The sequence below is a fragment of the Salvelinus sp. IW2-2015 genome, unplaced genomic scaffold (genome assembly GCF_002910315.2).
Source record: "Salvelinus sp. IW2-2015 unplaced genomic scaffold, ASM291031v2 Un_scaffold4528, whole genome shotgun sequence".
Lineage (NCBI taxonomy): Eukaryota > Metazoa > Chordata > Actinopteri > Salmoniformes > Salmonidae > Salvelinus > Salvelinus sp. IW2-2015.
In genome coordinates, this window is record NW_019945798.1 from 1 (window position 1) to 27,879 (window position 27,879).

The 27,879-nt window shown below is 42.9% G+C and overlaps 1 pseudogene; it reads left to right on the top strand.

Annotated features, from left to right (window-relative positions):
* Positions 1 to 1,685: 1,685 nt before the first annotated feature.
* LOC112077399 (sodium/hydrogen exchanger 9B2-like) lies at positions 1,686 to 27,879 on the top strand (annotated as a pseudogene).

Below are 27,879 nucleotides of genomic sequence, written 5' to 3' on the forward strand. Positions count from 1 at the left end.
TTTTTCCACTTTGGAAAAATATCGTTCCAAATTTAAAACTGCGCATTGCACTCAACTTTCGTTGCTCGTACAATATGCATCTTCATTATTACTATTGGAATCAGAAACAATCTTAGTTTTTCTAAAACCGGTTTTGATAATCTGTCTTGGGTGACATCCCGAACTCTTCTATTTAAGCGAACTCATGACGGGACATGCGAAGCTCTGAATAAATTACGTCCTCTGAATCTTCGGATCAGTTCTAAAATTCTCGTGTCGTGGCCATAGTGGCTTGACATGACCGCACCCGCTTCCCCTGGGATGTCAGTACGCTTAATGAGAGTAGTGGAATGGTGTGGTCTCTACGTGTTTCGTCAGAGAGTTTTTGCTTTACAAAGGGTATTCTGTGAAGTGAGAATAGTTACCTTCTTTTTCGACGCCATTGCCACGGGCCAAGAGAGGGACATCAGAATCAGCGATGCCTCAAAAGCTTCGTTATTGAACAAGATATATCTGTCTGTGAATTCTAATATTCGATATAGGTGTCGTCAGTATAGAACATCACGTATAACGTAAGTTATTTGAAACCGGATTTATATGGCAGTTTGATGCGAGTATATTGCTTTTTTTCTGAATTTCTTAGTATTGGTTCTTGAAGAGATTTGGACGATGTTGGTGTGCCGTGTAGTGGTCATCGATCTAGCCTGCTAAGTTTTCTGAAAGCTTTGAGGTAAGGTGTTTATTACAACAACAAAAGCCAATTCTTTTGGACAAAGGGACACATTGCACCAAGATAAACTCGATGGAAGGCTCGTCCAAAGTAAAAGTTATTTATTGATTTTATTCCGTATTTAATGTGGAAAAAATGTATAACGGCAGTTTGTCAGCCATTTTTTGCGGCACTAGTCTGCTGGATAACTCCAATGTATGTTCTAGTAAGTTAAATTTTAAAATACGCGGGTTCGCATTACGTACCAATGCATCTTTAATTTCAGCTATGTCCAACCCTGTATTTTTTTTTGTCAAATCTTAATCGGATTTAAATAATCGTAACACATAGGTTCGTTTCCCTGAATGGCGGCGGGCCGCATTGCATGGGCAATGTTTGTGACAATTAATCAATTGCATAACCACGAATTGGGTGAAATGCTAATATGCACATCTTTTCCGAACAAACTCTATATGGCATTGTGTAATATGATGTTACCCGGACTGTCAATGCTGAAAGAATTCCTGAGAAGGTTAGTGAAAAAAAAATTAATATAGTTTTTGGTGGCGATATAGCGGTTAATCGCCCCCCTTTGGGCCCTTGAATTTAATGCTGGTGTGCATGTTAGCTCATGTGGTACGTGCTAAATATAACGATATTAATTGTGTTTTCGCTGGTAAGACACACTTAGAAAAATCTGAAATATCTGTCTGGATTCACCAAGTATCTGTGTCTTTCGATTGCTGTAAGGTGTGTATTTTTCAGAAATGTTTTTGAGGATGAGTATTTTGGTAATTGGAATGGTCCGGTCTCTGTAATCTATTCCCGCTGCTTTCCAACGGCGTATTTCACGATTGCAGCTGCAATGTACAACTGTGAATTTATAGCCTGAAAAATGCACATTTTTCTAAAAAAACCATATCGCCTAGCTACCAATAATATGTTATGCAGACTGTTCATCTTAACGAAGACACAGCACCCCCTGTATTGAGAAAAGGTTAACCCTTTGTGTGTCTCCCTCTCTCTAGTGTGTCTGGGAGCGTTGTTGTTTGGTGTGGTCTGGTCCATCGCTGAGAAGGAGTGTTATCCAGGGGGAAATCTGTTCGGCATCATCATCTTGTTTCTCTGTGCTGTGTGTGGAGGAAAGCTGGTCGGACTGATCCAACTCCCCACACTGCCCCCCTTCCCCCCTTTACTTGGTATGTTCCACTAGTCAGTGCTGTATATGTTTCATCTGACTGACGTGAAGAATGGGACGGTTTTGACTGACGTGAAGAATGGGACTGCTTTAAAATATCACATTTACATAAGTATTCAGACCCTTTACTCAGTACTTTGTTGAAGCACCTTAATGACATCACAATACCCCATAATGACGCAGCAAAAACAGGTTTTTAGACATCAAGTCATTACAGCCTCAAGTCTTCTTGGGTATGACGCTACAAGCTTGGAACACCTGTATTTGGGGAGTTTCTCCCATTCTTCTCTGCAGATCCTCTCAAGCTCTGTCAGGTTGGATGGGGAGCGTCGCTGCACAGCTATTTTCAGGTCTCTCCAGAGATGTTTGATCGGGTTTAAGTCCGGGCTCTGGCTGGGCCACTCAAGTACATTCAGAGACTTGTCCCCAAAGCCACTCCTGCATTGTCTTGGCTGTGTGCTTAGGGTCGTTGTCCTGTTGGAAGGTGAACCTTCGCCCCCAGTCTGAGGTCCTGAGCACTCTGGAGCAGGTTTTCATCAAGGATCTCTCTGTACTTTGCTCCGTTCATCTTTCCCTCAACCCTGACTAGTCTCCCAGTCCCTGCTGCTGAATAACATCCCCACAGCATGATGCTGCCACCACCATGCTTCACCGTAGGGATGGTGCCAGGTTTCCTCCAGACGTGACGCTTGGCATTCAGGCCAGAGAGTTCAATCTTGATTTCATTAGACCAGAGAATCTTGTTTCTCATGGTCTGAGAGTCTTTTGGTGCCTTTTGGCAAACTCCAAGCGAGCTGTCATGTGCCTTTAACTGAGGAGTGGCTTCCATCTGGCCACAATACCATAAAGCCCTGATTGGTGGAGTGCTGCAGAGATGGTTGTCCTTCTGGAAGGTTCTCCCATCTCCACAGAGAAACGCTGGAGCTCTGTCAGAGTGAGCATCGGGTTATTGGTCACCTCCCTGACCAAGGCCCTTCTCCCCCGATTGCTCAGTTTGACCAGGCAGCCAGCTCTAGGAAGAGTCTTGGTGGTTCCAAACTTCATGGCTTGATCTTTGCTCTGACATGCTCTGTCAACTGTGGGACCTCATATAGACAGGTCTGTGCCTTTCCAAATCATGTCCAATCAATTGACTTTACCGCAGGTGGAGCTCCGTTTTCTCATTATGGGGTATTGTGATGTCATTACGTGTTATTGTGATGTCATTATGGGGTATTGTGATGTCATTAGGGGGTATTGTGATGTCATTATGGGGTAGTGTGATGTCATTAGGGGGTATTGTGATGTCATTATGGGGTATTGTGATGTCATTATGGGGTATTGTGATGTCATTAGGGGGTATTGTGATGTCATTAGGGGTTATTGTGTGTAGATGGATGAGGACGATAGGATCATGGCCCCAGCAGACACAGGACCCTGGTGTTTGCAGCTCGATGCTCTTGCCAACTCAATCACACAGGACGACTAAACTCATGTACTAAACTTGTGTGTCTCTCAGGCATGTTACCTGCAGGTTTCGTCCGTTTGTAACTGATGCTGTGTGTTTATATACAGGTATGTTGCTGGCAGGTCTGGTGCTGCGTAACGTCCCGTATGTAACGGAGGCGGTCCACATTGAGCAGGCCTGGTCAGCAGCTCTGAGGAACGTCGCTCTGGCCATCATACTGACCCGTGCTGGACTGGGCCTCGACCCTTCGGTACGGAGGGAGGGAGGAGGACGGACGGACGGACGGAGGACGGAGGAGCAGAGAGAGAGAGAGAGAGAGAGAGAGAGAGAGAGAGCAGGAGAGAGAGAGAGAGAGAGAGAGAGAGAGAGAGAGAGAGAGAGAGAGAGAGAGAGAGAGAGAGAGAGAGAAGAGAGAGAGAGAAGAGAGAGAGAGAGAGAGAAGAGAGAGAGAGAGAGAGCGAGAGAGAGAGAGAGAGAGAGAGAGAGAAAGAGAGAGAGAGAGAGAGAGAGAGAAGAGAGAGAGAGAGAGAGAGAGAGGAGAGAGATTTCTCTATGGAGTTTACAGTAAAGGTGTATGTGTTCAACAGGCTCTCCGCAGACTCAAGGGGGTGTGTGTGCGACTGGCAGTAGGACCGTGTACAGTGGAGGCCTCAACAGTAGCTGTGATGTCTCACTTCCTGATGGGCTTGCCTTGGATCTGGGGATTCATACTGGGGTAAACACACACCTCAACACAGTGTTACCTCAAATAATTAGCTTATCTGTCTCTCTCTCTCTCTCTCAATTCAATCATTTCATTTAAGGGCTGTATTGGCATGGGAAACATATGTTAACATTGCAAAGCAAGTGAAATAGATAATAAACAAAAGTGAAGTCAGCGGGGCAAAAAGTATTTAGTCTTTAGTCTAGGTTTTCACACACTGTAGCAAAGCACCCCCACAACATGATGCTGCCACCCCCGTGCTTCACGTTGGGATGGTGTTCTTCAGCTGCAAGTCTCCCCCTTTTTCCTCCAAACATAACGATGGTCTTTATGGCCAAACAGTTCTATTTTTGTTTCATCAGACCAAAGGACATTTCTCCAGAAAGTACAATCTTCGTCCCCATGTGCAGTTGCAAACCGTAGTCTGGCTTTTTTATGGCGGTTTTGGAGCAGTGGTTCTTCCTTGCAGAGGCGCCTTTCAGGTTATGTCTAGGACTATATAGGACTCGTTTTACTGTGGATATAGATACTTTTGTACCTGTTTCCTCCAGCATCTTCACAAGGTCCTTTGCTTTGTTCTGGGATTGATTTGCACTTTTCGCACCAAAGTACGTTAATCTCTAGGAGACAGAACGCGTCTCCTTCCTGAGCGGTATGACGGCTGCGTGTTCCCATGGTGTTTATACTTGCAAACTATTGTTTGTCCAGATGAACGTGGAACCTTCAGGCATTTGGAAATTGCTCCCAAGGATGAACCAGACTTGTGGTGGTCTACAATGTTTTTTCTGAGTTCTTGGCTGATTCTTTTGATTTTCCCATGATGTCAAGCAAAGAGGCACTGAGTTTGAAGGTAGGCCTTGAAATACATCCACAGGTACACCTCCAATTGACTCAAATGATGTCAATTAGCCTATCAGAAGCTTTTAAAGCTGGAATTTTCCAAGCTGTTTAAAGGCACAGTCAACTTAGTGTATGTAAACTTCTGACCCATTGGAATTGTGATACAGTGAATTATAAGTGAAATAATCTGTCTGTAAACAATTGTTGGAAAAATTACTTGTGTCATGCACAAAGTAGATGTCCTAACCGACTTGCCAAAATTATAGTTTGGCTTACAAGAAATTTGTGGAGTGGTTGAAAAACGAGTTTTAATGACTCCAACCTAAGTGTATGTAAACTTCCCACTTCAACTGTACATACCCAGCGTCCTACAGAGCTGCAGGAGTTGTGACCCGTTTTTGTTGGTTATGTTGTCATAGTTGTGCCTAAAGGGGGGCATATGGGGAGGGAATGCTGTCACCTGCAGGCAGGTGTTTGTCCCCCTGTGTGCTGAGGGTGTCAGGTTCTTGTCCAGTTCTGGCATTTAGGTCGCCACAAGACTAGTACATGTCCCTGGGCTGGAAATGGTTGATCTCCCCTCCAGGATGGAGAAGCTGTCATCGTTAAAGGGGATTCTATTGGGGGATATGGTAGCATACATGAGGCCATTTTTAGCTGTTGAGATCATTTCCTTATTAATTTCCAGCCAGATGTAAAATGTTCCTGTTTTGATTAATTTAATAGAGTGGGTTAGGTCCGCTCTATACCACATTAGCATACCCCTGAGTCTCTTCTCTGTTTCACACCTGGTAGTGTGACCTAGAGGGCAACCAGTGGGTCCGTCTCATCTATACCATGTTTCACACCTGGTAGTGTGGTGGATGGACTACCAGCTCTCTGTAACCTAGAGGGCAACCAGTGGTCCGTCTCCTTTATACCATGTTTCTTGTAAGATGACCGTGTCTGTATTTCCAATTTCTTTGATGAAGTCTGGGTTCCTGGTGGGGGGGGGGGGGTCAGAAGGGCATAGGTCGATATGGGGGGGCCTCTATAGGGTGTGGCCAGGGTTTGCTTGGGGTGGTCTTAGCTGATTTGGGTGTGGCTGCTAATAAGGCTACCAAGCTGCTAGGACAGAACTGACCTGGTTGCAACTTAAATTTTCACTGAAGTGTCAAGTGGTCTGGGTGTAGGTCCTCTTGGGGTGGGGAATCTCAGTGCAGGTCCTTCAGGAGGGGTCTGGCAGATCTAGGAGGGTGTCTTGCTGGTCTGGGGCGGGTGTCCGTTGCTCTGTTGCTCCTGTGTGAGGTGCTGTGGCTACTGGGGCTGCGGTTGAGGGTGACGTCCTTCAGGGTCCTGGGAAAAGTTGGGATTGCTGGCTTGTAGAGGAGAACCTGGTCGTAAAGGCTGTTCAAGTCCAGGGTGGAGTGGTGGGCCAGGTAAGCATTTGGTTTTGAGGCACAGTCCTGGGAAATGTTTACATTTACCCGCTGTACGGTGGCAGGGTGGAAGTATTTTCATGGTAGCAAGGTGGAGATAACCAATTGTGCATTGGGGAAAGTAGAAGAAGCTTTTTCAATCACTTCCTTGAGTGCTGTGGCCACCCTTTCCTGCTGGGCCCTCAGGTCATTTGTGCCCCTTATGATGTGGCTGGGGGACCCTAGTCTGTCCTCTGACAGCTCCAGGGCATGTCTGGTGTTTGGGCATCAGAATTTAGACAATTTGTGTTTGGGAAAAAGTTTGTCCTCTTAACCTTTCTGGGACCAGGAGCAGTATTGAGTAGTTTGGATGAATGAGGTGCCCAAAGTAAACTGCCTGTTACTCAGGCCCAGAAGCTAGGATAGGCATAGATTTGGATAGAAAACACTCTAAAGCTTCTAAAACTGTTAAAATAATGTCTGTGAGTATAACAGAACTGATATGGCAGGCTGAAACCTGAGGAGAATCCACCCAGGAAGTTATTTTGAAATGGCTGTTTTTCCATTGAAAGCCTATCCACCATACAAAGACTTAAAACCCATGGCTTCCACTACATGTGGCCAGTCTTTAGGCATTGTTTCAGGCTTTTACTCTGAAAAATGAGGGAGAAACACCACTTTCAATGAGAGGACAGTGTGAAACGTCCAGACATGTGTCCAGCGCGTGACGGCCGTGAGGGTTATTTCTTTCTTTTTCCTTTTCTATTGACGGAGATATTGTCCGGTTGAAATATGATCGATTTATTTATGACAAAACAACCTGAGGATTGATTATAAACATCGTTTGACATGTTTCTACGAACTTTTATGATACTTTTTTTGATTTTTCGTCTGCCTGCTGTGACGGCGCTTTGTTGCCAATGGTTTTACTGAACAAAACGCCACCAAAACGGAGGTTTTTTGGATATAAAGAGGACTTTATCAAACAAAAAAACATTTATTGTGTAACATGGAGTCTTGTGAGTGCAACCAATACGAGATCATCAAAGGTAAGTGATCAATTTTATCTCTCTATTTCTGACGCCATGGGGGCTTCAACGCGCCTCTGCATTTGGGTTGGGGGGTGGGGGGCTTTGGGGGTGGGAAACTCTCCTGCCATTGTCAGTGCTAATTGAAGTTTACAGCCAGGTCTGTTCTGTCCTAGTAGCTTGGTAGCTTTAGTATACTTATTTATTAAGCTTTATAAAACAGAATTAACAAGAGATTATTGTCTTTTACTTTTTGTCTTCAGAAGTAAGTCCCAGACTGAACATTACTCATTCAGGTTGTTGTTGGAATGTATTTACAGGTCCAGACTGAACATACTGCAAATCAGGTTGTGGGATGTATCAGTTCGCTGAAATTACTACTAGTGTTGTGTGGATGGTTCAGTTCACTGAACATTACTCACTCAGTGTGTTTGTGTGATGAGTTTCTACAGGTTGTGTTTCAGTGCCTGTGTTCTCCCTCGGCAGTGTTTTGGTTTGTTTAGAGAGTTTTTTGTTGTTTGTCCCAAATCAAGGTTTTAGGTGTGGAATTTTACTTTGGATTGAAGGTTTTTAATGTTGAGGTTATTATCCTGTATAAATCTTTATCCAACTCTAATTCTATATTCTCTAACTCAGGAGCGCCATGAGCTTCACTGCTGCTCATCTGCCCCCCCCCTCTCTTTCTTTCTCTCTCTGATGTCTCATTCTGTCTGTCTGTCGTCGTTTCTCACTCTCTCTCTCTCTCTCTCCTCTCTTCTCTTCTCTCTTCTCACTCTCTCTCTCTCTCTCTCTCTCTCTCTCTCTCTTCTCTCTCGTCTCTCTCTCTCTCTCTCTCTCTCTTCTCTCTCTCTTTTTCCTCTGTCTCTCTCTTCGTCCTCTTTCTCTCTATCTCTCTTATCTCTCTTTCTCTAGGTTTGTTCCTGAGTGCTGTCTCTCCAGCGGTGGTGGTGCCCTCCATGTTGTGCTCCAGAAGGCTGGCTACGGCGTGGAGAAGGAATCCCTACTCTGCTGATGGCTGCTGGGAGTTTTTGATGACATCCTGGCCATCCACGGGTTCACCACCTGTCTAGGCTTGGCATTCGCCTCAGGTAAGTGAAACATGTGACCACAGGGTTCACAGCAGAAGCGACCCGCCAATTAGACAGAACAATCACTCTTTCACACCGGGATGAAGCCCCATTGACTTCCTATTGCCACTAGTAGAATATCCACCTCAGCTCAAAACACCTGCAGCATCTGACCACTAAACGCAGTAAGGAAAACACTCAGGTTAATCTGACCACTAAACGCAGTAGTAAAACACTCAGGTTAATCTGACCACTAAACGCAGTAGTAAAAACTCAGGTTACCATCTGACCACTAAAACGCCAGTAGTAAAACACTCAGGTTACATCTGACCACTAAACGCAGTAGTAAAAACATCAGGTTACATCTGACCCACTAAACGCAGTAGTAAAACACTCAGGTTACATCTGACCACTAAACGCAGTAGTAAAACACTCAGGTTACATCTGACCACTAAACGCAGTAGAAAACACTCAGGTTATTTCTGACCACTAAACGCAGGTAGTAAAACACTCAGGGTTACTGATGACACTAACGCAGTAGGAAAACACTCAGGTTATATCTGACCACTAAACGCAGTAGTAAACAACACTCAGGTTACATCTGACCACTAAACGCATTAGTAAAACTCAGGTTACATCTGAACCACTAAACGCAGTAGTAAAACACTCAGGTTAACATCTGACCACTAAACGCAGTAGTAAAACCTCAGGTTACATCTGACACTAAACGCAGTAGTAAAACACTCAGGTTACATCTGACCACTACACGCGTAGTAAACATCAGGTTACATCTGACCACTAAACGCAGTAGTAAAACACTCAGGTTACATCTGAACCACTAAACGCAGTAGGAAAACACTCAGGTTACATCTGACGCACTAAACGCAGTAGTAAAACCATCAGGTTTTTACTCTGAACCTACTAAACGCAGTAGTAAACATCAGGTTACATCTGTGCCACTAAAAAACGAGTATAAAACATTCAGGTTACATCTGACCACTAAACGCAAGTAGTAAAACATTCAGGTTACATCTGACCACTAACGCAGTAGTAAAACACTCGCAGGTTTACATCTGACCACTAAACGCAGTAGGAAACAATCAGGTTACATCTGACCACTAAACGCAGTAGTAAAACTCAGTTTACATCTGGACCACTAACGCAGTAGTAAAACATTCAGGTTACAATCTGACACTAACGCAGTAGTAAAACACTCAGGTTACATCTGACCACTAAACGCAGTAGTAAGCAATCAGGTTACATCTGGCCACTAAACGCAGTAGTAAAACACTGTATCAGGTTACATCTGACCACTAAAACGCAGTAGTAAAACACTCAGGTTACATCTGTCCACTAAACGCAGTAGTAAAACACTCAGGTTACATCTGACCACTAACGCAGTAGTAAAACACTCAGGTTACATCTGACACTAACGCAGTAGTAAAACACTCAGGTTACATCTGACCACTAAACACGCAGTAAGGATAAAGACTCAGGTTACATCTGACCACTAAACGCAGTATGTAAACACTGCAGTTAACATCTGACCACTAAACGCAGTAAATGTACAAACATTTCAGGTTACATCTGACCACCTACACGCAGTACGTAACAAACACTCAGGTTCATCTGACCACTAAAGCAGTAGTAAAACCACTCAGGTTACATTGACACTACGTAGTCAACATCGTTACATACTGCCCATAACACGTAGTAAGACCCTCAGGTTACATTTTCTGACCACTAAACGCAGTAGTAAAACATTCTCAGGTTACATCTGACCAACTAAACGCAGTAAGTAAAAACATCTCAGGTATACATTGACCAACTAAAAAACGCAGTAGTATAAACACTCATCGGTTACAATTCATGACCATAAACGGCAGTAGTAAAACACTGCAGGTTTTACATCTTGACCACTAAAACACAGTAGTAAACTTCAGGTTACCTCTGACCACTAAACACAGTAGTAAAACACGCAAGGTTACATCTGACCACTAACGCAGTAGTAAAAATTCAGGTTACATCCTGGCCACTAAACGCAGTAGTAAAACATTCAGGTTACTATCTGACCACTAAACGGCAGTAGTAAAACACATCAGGTTTACATCTGACCACTAAACGCAGTAGTACCACTAGGTTACATCTGACACTAAACGCAGTAGTAAAACATTCAGGTTACAATCTGACCACTAAACGGCAGTAGTATAAAACACTGCAGGTTACATCTGACCACTAAACGCAGTAGTAACATTCAGGTTACATCTGACCACTAAACGCAGTATGTAAAACATTTCAGGTTAACAATCTGCACCACTAAACGCAGTAGTAAAACATTCAGGTTAATCTGGACCACTAAACGCAGTGTAAAAACCACTCAAGGTTACATCTGACACTAAAATCGCAGTAGTAAAACATTCAGGTTACATCTGGCCACTAATACGCAGTAGTAAAACATTCAGGTTACATCTGACCCACTAAACGTCAGTCAACGTAAAACATTCAGGTTTACAGCCTGACGCACTAAACCGCAGTAGTAAAACATTCCAAGGTTACATTCTGACGCAACTAATCGCAGGTAGTAAAACACTCAGGTTAACAATCTGACCACTTAAACGTAGTAGTAAAACACTCAGGTTACATGCTGACGCACTAAAGGCGTCGTAAAACACTCAGGTTACATTCTGAACGCACTAAACGCAGTAGTAAAACATTAGTTACATCTGACCACTAACCGCAGTATGTAACACTCAGTTTTACATCTGACCACTAAACGCAGTAGTAAAACACTCAGGTTACAGTCTGACCACTAACGCAAGTAGTTAAAAAAACACTCAGGTTACAATCTGACCACTAAAACGCAGTAGTAAAACACTCAGGTTACATCTGACTACTAAAACGCAGTAAGTAAACACACTCAAGGTTACATCTGACCACTAAACGCAGTAAAGTAAAACACTCAGGTTACATCTGACCACTAAACGCAAGTAGTAAGACACTTCAGGTTAAAATCTGACCACTAATACGCAGTAGTAAAACACTCAGGTTACATCTGACACTAAACGCAGTAGGAAAAACACTCAGGTAATCTGACCATAAACGCCAGTAGTAAAACACTTTCAGTTTACAATTCTGACCACTAAACCGCAGTAGTAAAACATTCAAGGTTTACATCTGACCACTAAACGCAGTAGTAAAACACGCAGGTTACATCTGACCACTAAACGCAGTAGGAAACAGCTCAGGTTACATTGCTGACCACTTAAACGCCACAGTAGGAAAACAACTCAGGTTAGATCTGACTCAATTAAACGCAAGTAGAAAAATTCAGGTTACATCTGACCACTAAACGGCAGTAGTAAAACCTTCAGGTTAACATCTGTCCACTAAACGCAGTAGTAAAACACTCAGGTTACATTGACCACTAAACGCAGTAGTAAAACACTAGGTTACCATCTGACCACTAAAACGCAGTAGTAAAAACACTCAGGTTACATCTGACCACTAAAACAGCAAGTAGGAAAACACTCAGGTTACATCTGACCCGCACTCCACACGCAGTAGTAAACAATCAGTTTTACATCTGACCACTAAACGCAGTAAGTAAAACATTCAAGGTTAACATCTGACACTAAACGCAGTAGTAAAACACTCAGGTTACATGCTGGACCACTAAACCGCAGTAGTAAAACACTCAGGTTACATCTGTCCACTAAACGCAGTAAGTAAAACACTCAGGTTTACATCTGACCACTAAACGGCAGTAAGTAAAACACTCAGGTTACATCTGTCCACTAAAACGCAGTAAAGTAAAAAACACTCTAGGTTAAATCTGACCACTAAACGCAGTAGTAAACACTAGGTTTACATCTTGACCACTAAACGCAGTAGTAAAACACTCAGGTTCATCCTGACCACTAAAACGCAGTAGTAAAGACTCAAGGTTACATCGACCACAAAACGCCCAGTAGTAAACACTCAGGTTACAATGCTGAACCCACTAAACGCAGTAGTAACAACATTCAGGTTACAGTCTGACCACTAACGCAGTAGTAAAAACACTCAGGTTTACATCTGGACCATAACGCAGTAGTAAAACATCCAGGTTTACATCCTGCCCACTAAACGCAGTAAGTAAAACATTCAGTTTACAATCTGACCCACTAAAACGCAGTAGTAAAAACACTAAGGTTACATCTGACCACTAAAACGCAGTAGTAAACACTCAGGTTACATCTGCCCACTAAAGCGCAGTAGTAAAACACTCAGGTTACATATGACCACTAAAGCGCAGTAGTAAAACATCAGGTTACATCTGACACTAACGCAGTAGTAAAACACTCAGGTTTGACATCTGACCACTAAACGAGTAGTAAAACACCTGAAGGTTAAATCTGAACCACTAACGCGTAGTAAAACACTCAGGTTACATGCTGACCACTAAAACGCAGTAGGAATAACACTCAGGTTACATCTGACCCACTAAAACGCAGTAGTAAAACACTCAGTTTTAGCATCTGACCACTAAACGCAGTAGTAAAACATTCGGCAGGTTACATCTGACCACTACCGGCAAGTAGTAACACACTCAGGTTACATCTGACCACTAACGTCAGTAGGAAAACACTCAGTTTACATCTGACGCACTAAAAAACGGCAGTAGTAAAACATTCAAGGTTAACATCTGTCCCCTAAACGCAGTAGTAAAACACCTCAGGTTGAGCATTTGACCCATAAACGCAAGTAGTAAAAACACTCAGGTTACATCTGACCCCTAAACGCAGTAGTAAAAACACTCAGGTTACATCCTGATCACTTAAACGCAGTAGTAAAACAGCTCAGGTTACATCTGACCACTAAACGCAGTAGTAAAACACTCAGGTTACATCTGACCACTAAACGCAGTAGTACAACACTCAGGCGTTACAATCTGACCACGCTAACGCAGTAGTGAAAAACAGCTCCAGGTTACAATCTGACCACAAACGCAGTAGGAAAACACTCAGGTTACATCTGACGCACTAAACGCAGTAGTAAAACACCAGTTTACATCTGGACCACTAAACGCCGTAGTAAAACATTCAGGTTAACATCTGACCACTTAAACGGCAGTAGTAAAACACTACGGTTACATCTGACGACTAAAACCGCAGTAGGTAAAACACTCAGGTTACATCTGACCCACTAAACGCAGTACAGGAAAAAAGTCAGGTATATCTGACCACTAAACGCAGTAGTAAAACCATTCAGGTACATCTAGACCACTAAAACGCAAGTGTAAAACATTCAGGTACATCGTGTCCACTAAACGCAGTAGTAAAACACTCAGGTTACATCTGACCACTAAACGCAGTAGTAAAAACACTCAGGTTACATCTGACTCACTAAACGCAGTTAGTAAAACAACTCAGGTCACATCGACCACTAAACGCAGTAGGAAAACACTCAGGTTACAATCTGACCACTTAACGCAGTAGTAAAACACATCAGTTTACATCTGAACCACTAAACGCAGTAGTAAAATACATTCAGGTACATCCTTGGACCACTAAACGCAGTAGTAAAACACTCAGGTACATCTGTGACCACTAAACGCAGTAGTAAAACACTCAGGTTACAATCTGTCCACTAAACGCAGTAGTAAAACACTCAGGTTACATCTGACCAATAAATCGCAGTAGTAAAACACTCAAGGTTACATTCTGTCCATAAACGCCACGTAGTAACACTTCAGGTTACATCTGACCTAAACGCAGTAGTACAACACTCAGGTTTACATCTGACCACTAAACGCAGTAGTAAAACATTCAGGTTACATCTGTCCACTAAACAGAGTCCGTAAAAACACTCAGGTTACATGCTGACCAACTAAACGCAGTAGTAAACACTCAGGTTACAACCTCTGACGCACTAAACGCAGTAAGTAAAAACACTCAGGTTACATCTGAACCACTAAACGCAGTACGTAAAACAACTCAGGTACATCTGAACCCACTAAACGCAGTAGTAAAACACTCAGGTTACATCTGACCACTAAACGCATGTAGTAAAACATCTCAGGTTAGCATCTACGCACTAAAACGCAGTAGTAAAACACTCAGGTTACATGCTGACGCACTAACGCAAGTTAGGAAAACCACTCAGGTTAACATTGACACTAAATGGCAGTAGTAAAACACTCAGTTTACATCTGACCAAACTAAACGCAGTAGTAAAACATTCAGGTTCATCTGCACCACTAAACGCAGTAGTAAACACTCAGGGTTACATCTGACCAACTTAAACGCAGTATGGCAAAAACACTGCAGGTTACATCTGACACTAAACGCAGTAGGAAAAACAGTCCAGGTTAATACATCTGACCACTAAACGCAGTAGTAAAACATTCATGGTACATCTGACCACTAAACGCAGTAAGTAAAACATTCAGGTTACATCTGTCCACTAAACGCAGGTAGTAAAACACTCAGGTTTACATCTGACCACTAACGCAGTAGTAAAACACTCAGGTTACATCTGACCATAAACGCAGTAGTAAAGCACTCAGGTTACATCTGCCACTAAACGCAGTAGGAAAACACTGCAGGTTACATCTGACCAATAAACGCAGTAGTAAACACTCAGTTTACATCTGACCACTTAAAACCAGTAGTAAAACATTCAGGTTACATCTGACCACTAAACGCAGTAGTCAACACTCAGGTTACAGATCTGAACTCACTAAACGCAGTAAGTAAAACACTCAGGTTACATCTGTCACTAAACGCAGTAGTCAAAACACTCAGGTTACATCTTGACCACTAAACGCAGTAGTAAACACTCAGGTTACATCTGTCCACTAAAACGCAGTAGTAAAAACACTCAGGTTACATCTGACGCATAAACGCAGTAGTAAAACACTCAGGTTACATCTGACCACTAAACGCAGTAGTAAAAACACTCAGGTTACATCTGACGCACTAAACGCAGTAGTTAAAAGACTCAGGTTACATCTGGACCACTAAAACGCAGTAGTAAAACACTCAGGTTACATTGACCACTAAAAAAAAACGGGCGCCCCCAAAAAAAAAGTAAAGTAAAACATTCAGGTTTACATTTCTGACCATAAACGCAGTAGTAAAACACTCACGGTTACATCTGACCACTAAACGCAGTAGTAAAAAATTCAGGTTAACATCTGACCAATAAACCAGTAGTAAACATTCAGGTTACATCTGACCACGTAAAGCGCAAGGTAAGTAAAACATTCAGGTTACATCTGACCACTAAACGCAGTAGTAAAACACTCAGGTTACATCTGACCACTAAACGGCAGTAGTTAAAAACATTCAGAGTTTACATCTGGCCACTAAAACGCTCAGTAGTAAACATTCAGGTTACATCTGACCACTAAACGCAGTAGTAAAACATTCAGGTTACACTGACACTAAACGCAGTAGTAAAACATTCAGGTTACGATCTGACCATTAAACGCAGTAGTAAAACACTCAGGTTACATCTGACCACTAACGATAGTAGTAAAACACTACAGGGTTTACATCTGACCAACTAAAGGGCAGTAGTAAAAACCCTCAGGGTTACAACATCTGACCACTAAACGCATTAGTAAACAATCAGCGTTAATCTGACCAGTAAATCGCAGTAGTAAAAACACTCAGTAATTACATACGTGACACTAGGTACATTCACACTACCAGTAAGTAAAACACTCAGGTACATCTGACCACTAAAGCAGTAGAAGAAACTCAGGTTTACATCTGCCACTAAATCGCAGTAGTATAAAACCATCAGTTACATTCTGAACCACTAAACGCCAGTAGTAAAACACTCAGGTTATATCTGACCACTAAAACGCAGTGAAACACTGCGTGACATGACATAAACAAGGACACTCAGGTTAATCTGACCACTGAAACGCAAGTAGTAAAACCTCATTAACATCTGACCACTAAACGCAGTAAGTAAAACACTCCAGGTTTACATCTGCACCAAACGCAGTAGTAAAACACTCAGTTACATCTGACGGCACTAAACTGCAGTAGTAAAACACTCAGGTTTACCATCTGACCACTAAACGCAAGTAGTAAAACACTCAGGTTACATCTGACCACTAACAGCGAGTAGAACTGTACATGCACCACTACAGTATAGGTTACTCTGGACCACTAAAGCGCAGGTAAGAAACACTCAGGTTACATCTGACACTAAAAGCAGTAGTAAAAAATCAGTGTTACATCTGACCTAAAAACGCAGTAGTAAAACATTCGGTTTACATCTGCCAGCTAAAACGCAGTAGTAAAAACATGCAGGTTACATCTGACCACTAAACGCAGTAGTAAAACATCTAGGTTTACATCTGACCACTAAACGCCAAGTAGTAAAACACTCAGGTTTACATCTGACCACTAAACGCAGTAGGAAAAATGTCAGGTACACCTGACGCACTAAACGCAGTAAGTAAAACATTCAGGTTTACATCTGACCACTAGCATAGTAAGAACAACTCTAGGTACATCTGACCACTAAACGTAGTAGGAAAACACTCAGTGTACATCTGACCACTAAGCGCAGTAGTAAAACCATTCAGGTTACAATCTGACCGACTAAACGCAGTAGTAAAACATTCAGGTTACAATCTGGTACCACTAAACGCAAGTAACCGTTTATCTGACCACTAACTGCCAGTAGTACACTCAGGTTTACATCTGACCTCACTAAACGCAGAGTAAAACACTCAGGTTACAATCTGACCACTAAACGCAGTAGTAAAACACTCAGGTTACATCTGACGCACTAAACGGCAAGTAGGAAAAACACCTCAGGTTACATCTGAACCACTAAACGCAGTATAAAACACCAGTGTTACATCTGACCAACTAAACCGCAGTGTAAACACTAGGTTAAACTTGCCACTAAACGCCAGTAGTAAAACACTCAGGTTACATCTGACCACTAAACGCAGAAGGAAACACTCAGGTTACATCTGACACTAAACGCAGTAGTAAAACACTCAGTTTAACATGCTGACCGAATAACGCGAGTTAGTAAAACAATTCAGGTACATCTTACAACTAAAGAACGAGCTAGTAAAACACTCAGGTTTACATCTGACACTAATAAACGCAGTAGGAAAACTATCAGGTTACATCTGACCACTAAACGCAAGTAGTGAAAAACACATTCAGGTTACATCTGACCACTAAACGCAAGTAGTAAAAACTTCAGGTTACATCTGATCTCATCTAAACGCAGTTAGTAAAACACTCAGTTAAGATCATGATCCACTAACGCAGTAAGTAAAACACTCAGGTTACATGCTGACCACTAAACGCAGATATGTAAAAACACTCAGGTAATCTAGACCACTAAACCGCAGTAGTTAAAACACTCAGGTTACATCTGACCACTAACGCAGTAGAAACACGTCAGGTTACATCTGACCACTAAATCGCATAGTAAAACCACTCAGTTGACATCTGACCACTAAACGCAGTAGTAAACCTCAGGTTACATCTGACATACTAAACGCAGTAGTAAAACACTCAGGGTACATCTGACCACTAAACGCAGTAGTAAAACACTCAGGTATTAACGGACTGCCACTAAACGCATGTAGTAAAAACATCAGGTTACATCTGACCCACTAAACGCAGAGAAACACTGTTATACGACAAATAGCCTAGTAAAACACTCAGGTTACATCTGACTCCACTAACGCAATAGTAAAAACTCAGGTTACATCTGACCCACTAAACGCAGTAGTAAAACACTAGGTTACATCTGACCACTAAATCGCACGATAGTAAAAACCTCAGCAGACTACGCATATAAACACCAGTCCTCGACACTTAACACGCAGTAGTAAAACACTCAGGTTACCATCTGACCACAAACGCCTAGTAGTAAAACACTCAGGTTACACTCTGGACCATAAACGACAGAGTAAAACACTCAGGGTTTACATCTGACCCACTAAAACGCAGTAGTAAAACACTCAGTTACATCTGACCACTAAACGGCTAAGTAGTAAAAACATTCAGGTTACATCTGACACTAAATCGCAGTAGTAAAACATTCAGGTTACATCTGACACTAAACGCAGTAGTAAAACATTCAGGTTACATCTGACCATAAACGCAGTAGTAAAACACTCAGGGTTACATCTGACCACTAAAGTCGCAGTATAGGAAAACAGACTCAGGTTACTTCTGCCCACTAAACGCGAGTAGTAAAACATTCAGTGTTACATCTGGCCACTAAACGCAGTAAGTAAAACACATTCAGGTTACATCTGACCACAAACGCAAGTAGAAAACATCAGGTTACAACCTGACCACTAAACGCAAGTAGGTAAAACATTTCAGGTTACATCTGACCACTAAACGCAGTAGTAAAACACTCAAGGTTACATCTGACACTAAACGTAAGTAAGTAAAACACTGCAGGTTACATCTGACCACTAAAGGCAGTAGTAAAACACTCAGGTTACATCTGACCACTAAACCGCAGTAGTAAAACAATTTCAGGTTACAATCTGACCACTGAAACGCAGTAGTAAAACACCCAGTTTTACAATCTGAACAACTAAACGCAAGTAGTAAAACATTCAGGTTACATCTGGCCATAAACGCAGTAGTAAAACCATCAGGTTACATCTGACACATAAACGCAGTAGTAAAACATTTTCAGGTTACACCTGACGGCACTAAAGCAGTAGTAAAACATTCAGGTTTACATCTGACCACTAAAACGCAGTAGTAAAACACTCAGGTTACATCTGTACCCTAAACGTTAAAGTAAGTAAAACACTCAGGTTAGCATCTGTACAACTAAAGGCAGTAGTTAAAAACACTCAGGTTACATCTGCCCACTAAACGGCAGTAGTAAAAACATTCAGGTACCATCTGGACCACTAAACGCAGTAGTAAACACTCAGGTTTACATCCTGACGCACTAAACGATGTAGTAAAACACTCAGGGTTTACAGTCTGACCACTAAAACGCCAGTAGTAAAACACTCAGGTTTACATCTGACCGACTAACCGCAGTATGTAAAACATCAGGTTACATCTGAACACTACACGCAGGTAGTAAACACTAGGTTACATCTGACCACTAAAACGCAGTAGTAAAAACACTCAGGTTACATCTGCACTAAGACGCAGTAGTAAAACACTCAGGTTACATCTGACCACTAAACGCAGTGAGTAAACACTCAGGTTACTCTGACCACTAAACGCAGTAGGAAAACAGCTCAGGTTACATCTGACCACTAAACGAGTAGTAAAGACACTCAGTTTTTACATCTGACCACTAAAGCCGCAGTAGTAAAACATTCAGGTTAATCTGAACCACTAACGCAGTAAGTAAAACCATTCAGGTTAGCATCTGAAACCACTAAACGGCGTAGTAAAAACACTCAGGTTTACATCTGACCATAAACGCAGTAGGAAAACACTCAGGTTAACATCTGACCACTAAACGCAGTAGTAAAACATTCAGGTTACATCTGACCACTAAACGCAGTAGTAAAACATTCAGGCTTACATCTGACCACTACACGCAGTAGTAAAACACTCAGGTTACATCTGACGCACTAAACGCAGTAGTAAAAACACTCAGGTTAACATCTGACCACTAAACGCAGTAGGAAAACACCTCAGGTTACATCTGACCAACTACGCAGTAGTAAAACATTCAGGTTACATCTGACCACTAAACGCAGTAGTAATAAAACTCAAAATGTTAAAATTTAGAAAATGTAGAGTAGAATTGACGCAATCCCAGTTTTATGCTACATTGTGTTGTATCCCCTCACCAGGTTCTAGTTGGGTATAACCAGTCTGTCTCTCCCCTACAGGTTCATAGTTGGTCATAACCTGTCTCTGTCTGCCGCCTCAGGTTCTAATTGGTATAACGTGTCTGTCTCCCCCTACAGGTTTCCTAGTTGGTATAACCTGTCTGTCTCCCCCTACAGGTTCTAAGTTGGTATAACCAGTCTGTCTCCCCCCTACAGGTTTCTATGTTGGTATAACCCTGTCTGTCTCACCCCTACAGGTGCTAATTGGTATAACGCTGTCTGTCTCCGGCCTACAGGTTCAGTTGGTATCAACCTGTCTGTTCCCCCTACAGGTTCTAGTTGGTATAAATGTCTGTCTCCTCCTACAGGGTATCTAGGTGGTATTAACCTGTCTGTCTCCCCTACAGGTTTAAGTTGGTTATACTGTGCTGTCTCTCCCTACAGGTTCTAGTATCGGTATAACGCTGTCTGTATCCGCCTACAGGTTCTAGTTGGTAATACACGCTGTCTGTCCTTCCCCATAACCGGTTCTAGTTGGTATAACCTGTCTGTCTCTCCTACAGGTTCTAGTCTGGTATAACCTGTCTGTCTCCCCTACAGGTTCTAGTTGGTTTTACCTGTTGTCTCCCCTACCAGGTTCCTAGTTGGTATGAACCTGTTCTGTTCCCCGTACAGGTTCTAGTTTGGTATAACCTGTCCCCCTCGGTCTTGTATACCTCCTTCCCTACTCAGGTTCTATAGTGGTATAACGCTGTCTGTCACTCCTCCGCTACAGGTTCTAGTTGTATAACCTGTCGTTCCGCCTCCGGTTTGTGTCCGTCGCCCTACAAGGTTCTAGTTGGTTATACCTGTCTGTCTCCTCCTAATCAGGTTCTAGTTGGTAATACCTGTCTGTCTCCCCCTACAGGTTCTAGTTCGGTATAACCTGTCTGTCTCCCCTACAGGTTTCTAGTTGGTATAAACCTGTCTGTCTCCCCTACAGGTTCTAGGTTGGTATAAACTGTCTGTCTCCGCTAGCAGGTTCTAGTTGGTATAAGCCTGTCTCTCCATCCAGTATGTGTTTCCTGTCTCCCCTACAGGATTCTAGTTGGGTATAAATCTGGGTCGGGGGGTGCTGGAGGTTGGGAGGAAGGAACAATCATCGGAATCATTGTGGATTCTTTCCGTCCGTTTTTTCCCCAGCAGAGAGACAGGTAAGACCTAACAAGTGGTGTTCTCTCTCTGTGCCTGTGGAGGGGTGGGATGTTGGCGCAGTGGGTAAGGTCTGGTATCGGTTTCATTCATTTACATTACCAGTTAACACACTACTTAATCCATTCACAATGTATATACAATTACATGACACAACCAAATCGGAGACCAAGGGGGCCAGTCCTCAGAGTGGTCATGACCTATAGCTTTGTTAGAGCCGTTCAGTGGTAGACCTATAGCTGTTTAGAGCCAGTCCTCAGTGGTAGACCTAATAACTGGTAGAAGCAGTACTGCAGGGGTAGACCTCTATAGCTTGTTAGAGCAGTCTCAGTGGCCTGAGACCTATAACTGGTAGAACCAGTCTTCAAGTGGTAACTATAGCTGTTAGAGCCAGTCCTCAGTTGGTTAGACCTATAGCTGTTTAGACACAGTCTCAGTGGTAAGACCCTATAGTGTTTACGAAACAGTCTGCAGTGGTAGACCTATAGCTGTTTAGAGCCAGTCTCAGTGGTAGAGCCTATAACTGGTAGAGCCAGTCTCAGTGGTAGACCTATAGCTGTTAGAACCAAGTCTCAGTGGGTAGACCTAATAGCTGGTAGAAGCCAGTCTCAGTGGTAGACTAGTAGCTGGTAGAGCCAGTTCTCCATGTGGTAGACCTTATAGCTGGTAGAGCCCAGTCTCAGTGGTAGACTATAGCTGGTAGAGCCAGTCTCAGTGGTAGACCTATAGCTGGTAGAGCCCAGTCTCAGTGGTAGACCTATAGCTGTTAGAACCAGACAATAGTCTACTATACACCGTTTTCCATATCTGTTATGACATAGTCTACTATAGCCGTTTCCTAGTGCAGAGCAGTAAGTAACCTTCATCTGTACTGACCCAGGTGGTTAGAGCTGGAGTACTTGCTTCCACATTTTGTTGACAAAAATTGTCTCTGTCTCTCCCTCATGCTTCTCTCTTCGCTCTCTTTCTCCCGCCTCTCTCTCTCCATCCCTCTCTCCATCCTCCATCTCTCCCTCTTCTCTCCCTCCTCTCTCTCTTTCTCTCCCTTTCTCCCTCTCTCTCTCTTCCCTTCCTCTCCTCTCTCTCTCTTTTCTCTCTCTCTCTCTGTCTCTAGGAGGATGTGGTATGAGGAGGAGTGCGATGTTGCTGGGTCTGTCTGTGTTTGCTTGTGTTCGGAAGTCGAGTGGCTGGTTTCCCGGGAGCAGGTGGACTCTGTACTCTGGTCATGGCCTTCCTAGCTGCACTGGGCTGGGGGGCAAGAAAGGTTAGTGTGTTTGTAAAGCATTTAGAATGTCTTTATGAAGTTTTAAACCATGTTTATAAAGCACCTACCTTGTTCTTAACTGACTTAGTTAGATAAAGGTTAAATCTATGTCGACACCCTTCAAATGAGTGGATTTGGCTATTTCAGCCACACCCGTTGCTGACAGTGTATAAAGTCTAGCACACAGTCGTGTAATCTCCAAAGACAACCATTGGCAGTAGAATGGCCTTACTGAAGAAACTCAGGGACTTTCCACGTGGCACCGTCATAGGATGCCACTTTCGCAACAAGTCAGTTGTGTCAAATTTCTGCCCTTCTAGAGCTGCCCCGGTCAACTGTAAGTGCTGGTTATTGTGAAGTGGAAAACGTCTAGGAGGCAACAACGGCTTAGCGCGGAAGTTGGTAGGAGACACAAACCTCACAGAACGGACCCGCCGAGTGCTGAAGCGCGTAAAAATCATCTGTCCTCGGTTTGCAACACTCACTACCGAGTTCAAACTGCTCTGGAAGCAACTTCAGCACAATAACTGGTAGTCGGAGCTTCATGAAATGGGTTTCATGGCTGAGAGCCGCACACAAGCCTAAGATCACCATGTGCAATTCCAAGCGTCGGCTAGAGTGATGTAAAGCTCGCCGCCATTGGACTCTGGATGCAGTGGAATCGCGTTCTCTGAATCACGCTTCACCATCTGGCAATTTTTTGATATTGGCTACTATGCAAAATATGCAAGTAACCAATTTCACTTCTGTATCCTGTTCATGTGACAAATCTAAGCATTTCATTTTATTTGATATAGTGTGTTTACCAGAGACGGTAATGTGAAGAACAACATGACCTGCACCAAAGTCAGATTAGGAAACAGCCCAACGACCAGATAAAGGGTATGTTTACCTGGAGTGTTTAGGCTACTACTTTCACCACTTTTAGTCTTGAAATCTTTGGTTGTTTATTACACTACCTCACTCTGTTTAGCACATGGCCTCACATATGAATCCTTAAAGAGATGGGTGGGGCTAAGGCATAAGAGTGTGTGAGTGATGCTGAATGGATGTAGACAAAGAAGAGCTCCCCAGTAGGTGTACCAAAACATTCAAGGGCCATTTTCTCAAAAGTGGGGTTATAAATGTATCAACTTTCAAAGCAGAATTACTTTCCTAAACTGCAGTGTATGATATTCCATTTTCTAGCTCTGCAATTGTAAAAAAAAAAAAAAAACATTTTGCTACATAGGATCGAATCGAACTGGTCGGTCACATTTGTAAAACATAACTGTTTTCCTTCGTGGGGTAAGAGAGGTACCACACTGGGGACTTTAATAAAGCAAATCTGAGGAAAACGCTACATCATCAACACATCTCCTGCGATACTCGCTCATCAAGAACTTTTGCCCACCGCTACTCCCTCTTCCAGCATGGCTACAAGGCCCTCCCCCGCCCTCCCTTCAGCAAATCAGATCACGCCTCCATTCTGCTCTTCCCCTCCTACAGGCAGAAACTTAAACAGGAAGTACCTGTGATAAGTTCTATTCAACGCTGGTCTGACCAWTCGGAATCCATGCTTCAAGATTGTTTTGATCTCATGGAATGGGATACGGTCCAGGTTGCCATTCCGTGACTCGTGACTGAGTTCATCAGGAAGTGTATAGAGGATGYTGTTCCCACTGTGTCGATTGAAATTTATCCAATCCAAAAAACATGGATAGATGGCAGCATTAGCACAAAACTGAAAGTGCAAACCATTGCATTTAACCACGGCAAGGTGACTGGTAACACAGACAAGTACAAACAGTCCAGCTATGCCGCCTGGAAAGGTAATCAAACAAGTAAAACGTCAGTACTGGGAGAAAGTGAAGTCGCAAATCAACGGCTCAGACATGAGATNCACAAAGACACTGAATAGCATAGTTCAAATCCAGGCCTTGTCCACACACTGACTGGCAAGCTTTTTTTGTGGGGGGGTTATTAAATACACTAAGTCTATAAGGAAGAGAGTCTGGGCTTAGCTCAGAGAGGAGCAGTCTGCTAGCAGATACTGAAGCACCATCTAAGAAGAAGAATAGTTTGTTTAGGGTCATGGGCATATCTCAAATGCAGTGTGTCTGTGTTCTGATCCAAAGTAGTTCACTATGAGGATTCAGGGTGCATTTGGGATCTACTAAATTTTGTTGCACTGGTCAAAAGCAGTGCACTATTTTTCATTTCCATTTCAGTCATTTGAGATCTCTTAAACACTTAATGGCCTGTAAGTCTCTGGAAAGTGCCTTGCTCAAGGGCACATCGACAGAGCCTGTCGGCTTGGAGATTTGAACCAGCAACCTTTCAGTTCCTGGTCCAACGCTCTAAGCACTAGTGTACAATTTGGGATGCAAACATCATCTTCCTGGATAAAGGGGGATGAGAGGAGCATGAGGCAACCTTATCTCCTAACGAACAACGGCTTACAACAGGAGAGCACTGGGCAACTCCAGTCCTGAAGGTATGCAGTACTGGCCTTCATTTCAGCCAGAACTGACACAGCACCAACACCTGGGCTGTGGTCATTAGGCACGAAACGGAACCAAAACGGAAATGTACTATAGGAACTGTTGAACCTAGTGTGTTGGAGCTGGGCTGGAGCAAAAGCCTACACACACGACTACAAGACCCCATGACACACAACCTGGCTGCACACAATGTCAAGTCATTACAGATCTCTGTGTGTATAGGACATGATCAGATCAGGGGAACAGGATATAACAAGCAGGAGTTTAACCATTAAATCAAACACCACATAAAATCATTCATATATATATATTAATCCTACCCTGGATCCTTTTACATACAACACTGTGTGAGTGGGTGCTGGCTGGGACATATGAGCTATAGGAAGGGTTGGGGGCTGGATCATTGTTGTGTGTGTGTGCACAGCAGGGCTTAGGTCTGAAATAACACTAGTAGATTGCACTGGGATGCATTTGTGAACAATGAGTGCAGGAGAGTTGATCTCTCGTACAGCAGAGTAGTACGCAAGCGTTTATGAAGCCCGACATTATGTGAGTGCTCATGGCTCTTCATCTTTGTAGAGTTCCAGGACACAGACACACAGACAAAAGTTATTCTTACCTGTGTGAAAACACAGTCACATGGTTATCATCTATTAGCTGGGCTCCACCACAGCACCAGTGAGCCAACAACCCGACAACAACCTGTTCTTTTTACTTCTTTCTTTGTTTCCTTTAATAAATACATCTTGACCCTAGAATGTCTGAGACCTGGCGGCTCCACTTCCTTTTTATGCGTGCGATAGATCAGAGACAGACAGACAGATACAGTACATTCGGGAAGTATTCAGACCATTTTGTTACGTTACAGACTTATTCTAAAAATTGATTCATTATTTTTTTTACCTCAATCTACACATACCCCATAAAGACAAAGTGAAAACAGGTCTAGAATTTTTGCAGAAATCTATACATAAGTATTCAGACCCTTGCTATGAGACTCAAATAATGAGCTCAGGCGCATCCTGTTTCCATTGATCATCCTTGAGAATGTTTCTAACACTTGGAGTCCACCTGTTGTAAATCAATTGATTGGACATGTAGCTTGGAAAGGCACATACTGTCTATACAAGGTCCCACAGTTGACAGTGCTTGTCAGAGCAAAACCAAGCCATGAGGTTTGAAGAAATGTCAGAGTCAATTGCTACGAGACAGGATTGTGTCGAGGCAAGATCTGGGAAGGGTACCAAAAATGTCTTGCAGCATGAGGTCTCAAAGAACACAGTGGCCTCCATCATTCTTAATGGAATTTGGAAGCACTAAAAGCACTAAGAGCTGGCCGCACGGCCAAACTGAGCAATTGGGTGAGAGGGCCTTGGTCAGGGATGGTACCAGAACACGATGTCCCTCTGACAGAGCTTCCAGATTCTCTGTGGAGATGGGAGAACCTTCCGAAGGACAACATCTCTGCGCACTCCCATCCAATCAGGCCTATATGGTAAGTGGCCGACGGAAGCCACTCTCAGTAGAATGGCATGACGCCAGCTTGGAGTTTAACCAAAAGGCACCTAACAAGGACTCAGACTATAGAAAACAAGATTCCCTGGTGAATGGAACCCAAAAGCTGAACTCTTTGGCCTGATATGCAAATGTCAAATCGTCTGAGGAAACATGGGCACCATTCTACAGTGGAAGCATGGTGTGGCACATCATGCGTGGATGGTTTTTTCAAGCGGCAGGAACTGGAGACAGTCAGGATCGAGGAAAGATGATAGGAGCAAAGTCAAGAGAAGATTCTTGATGAAGTCTGAGGTCTCTGGAGCAAGGTTTCTCAGCGGGCAAAGGTAACATTAGAGTGTCTAGTTTGATGAAACCAGGTGCCTCACAAGTCTCAACTGCCGCTTCAATTACATAGATAACCCGCAAAACACTCAGTCTCAAATCAAACAGTTAGGAGGCCACTCGGATGCTTGGCCTTCACAAATGCTGATGCTCCAGATACTCAACAGTCTAAGAAGCATGTTTATTGCTCTTTAATCAAAAGACCACACAGTTTTCACTGTGCTAACTACTAATTGCACAAGGGTTTTCAATGTACAATTGAGCTTTTAAAATTATAATAAGCTGTGGATTAAAAACACAACGTGCCATTGGAACACAGGAGTGATGGTTTCTGATAACGGGCCTCTGTAATTGCTATGTAGAACTATTCCATTTAAAAAATCTGCTGTTCCCAGCTAGAATATCATTACAACATTAACTAATGTCTAACACTGTATTTCGACTCAATTTGATGTTACGTTTTATGGACCAAAAAATGTATTTTCTTTCAAAAACATGGACATTTCTAACTGACCCCAAACTTTTGAACGGTAGTGTATGTAATGTGATAGTTATTTTTAATTTATTTGCAAACATTTCCAAATTAATTTTTTTGCTTTGTCATTATGGGGTATTGTGTGTAGATTGATGAGGATTTCTTAATTAATTTTTTCTATCAATTTTAGAATAAGGCTGTTAGGCTTAAGCACTGTAGATAGATTGACAGGACAGGTCAGTGGTTTGGAGTCAAGTCTCAGAACATTAAGTTGCCCTGATGGATTTCTGAAGTGGTCTTTGTAGGGCTCTGGTCAGAAGTCATATGCTCTGTAGGGAAAAGGGAGCCATTTGGGACACAGTCATTGTCTACTTAAACTGAGTGATTCCCTGCAATGTCTCCTTCAGTTGTATGAAGAAAATGTGCCTGGAGTTTCTGCTGAAAGTGAGGGAGTTTTCCTGA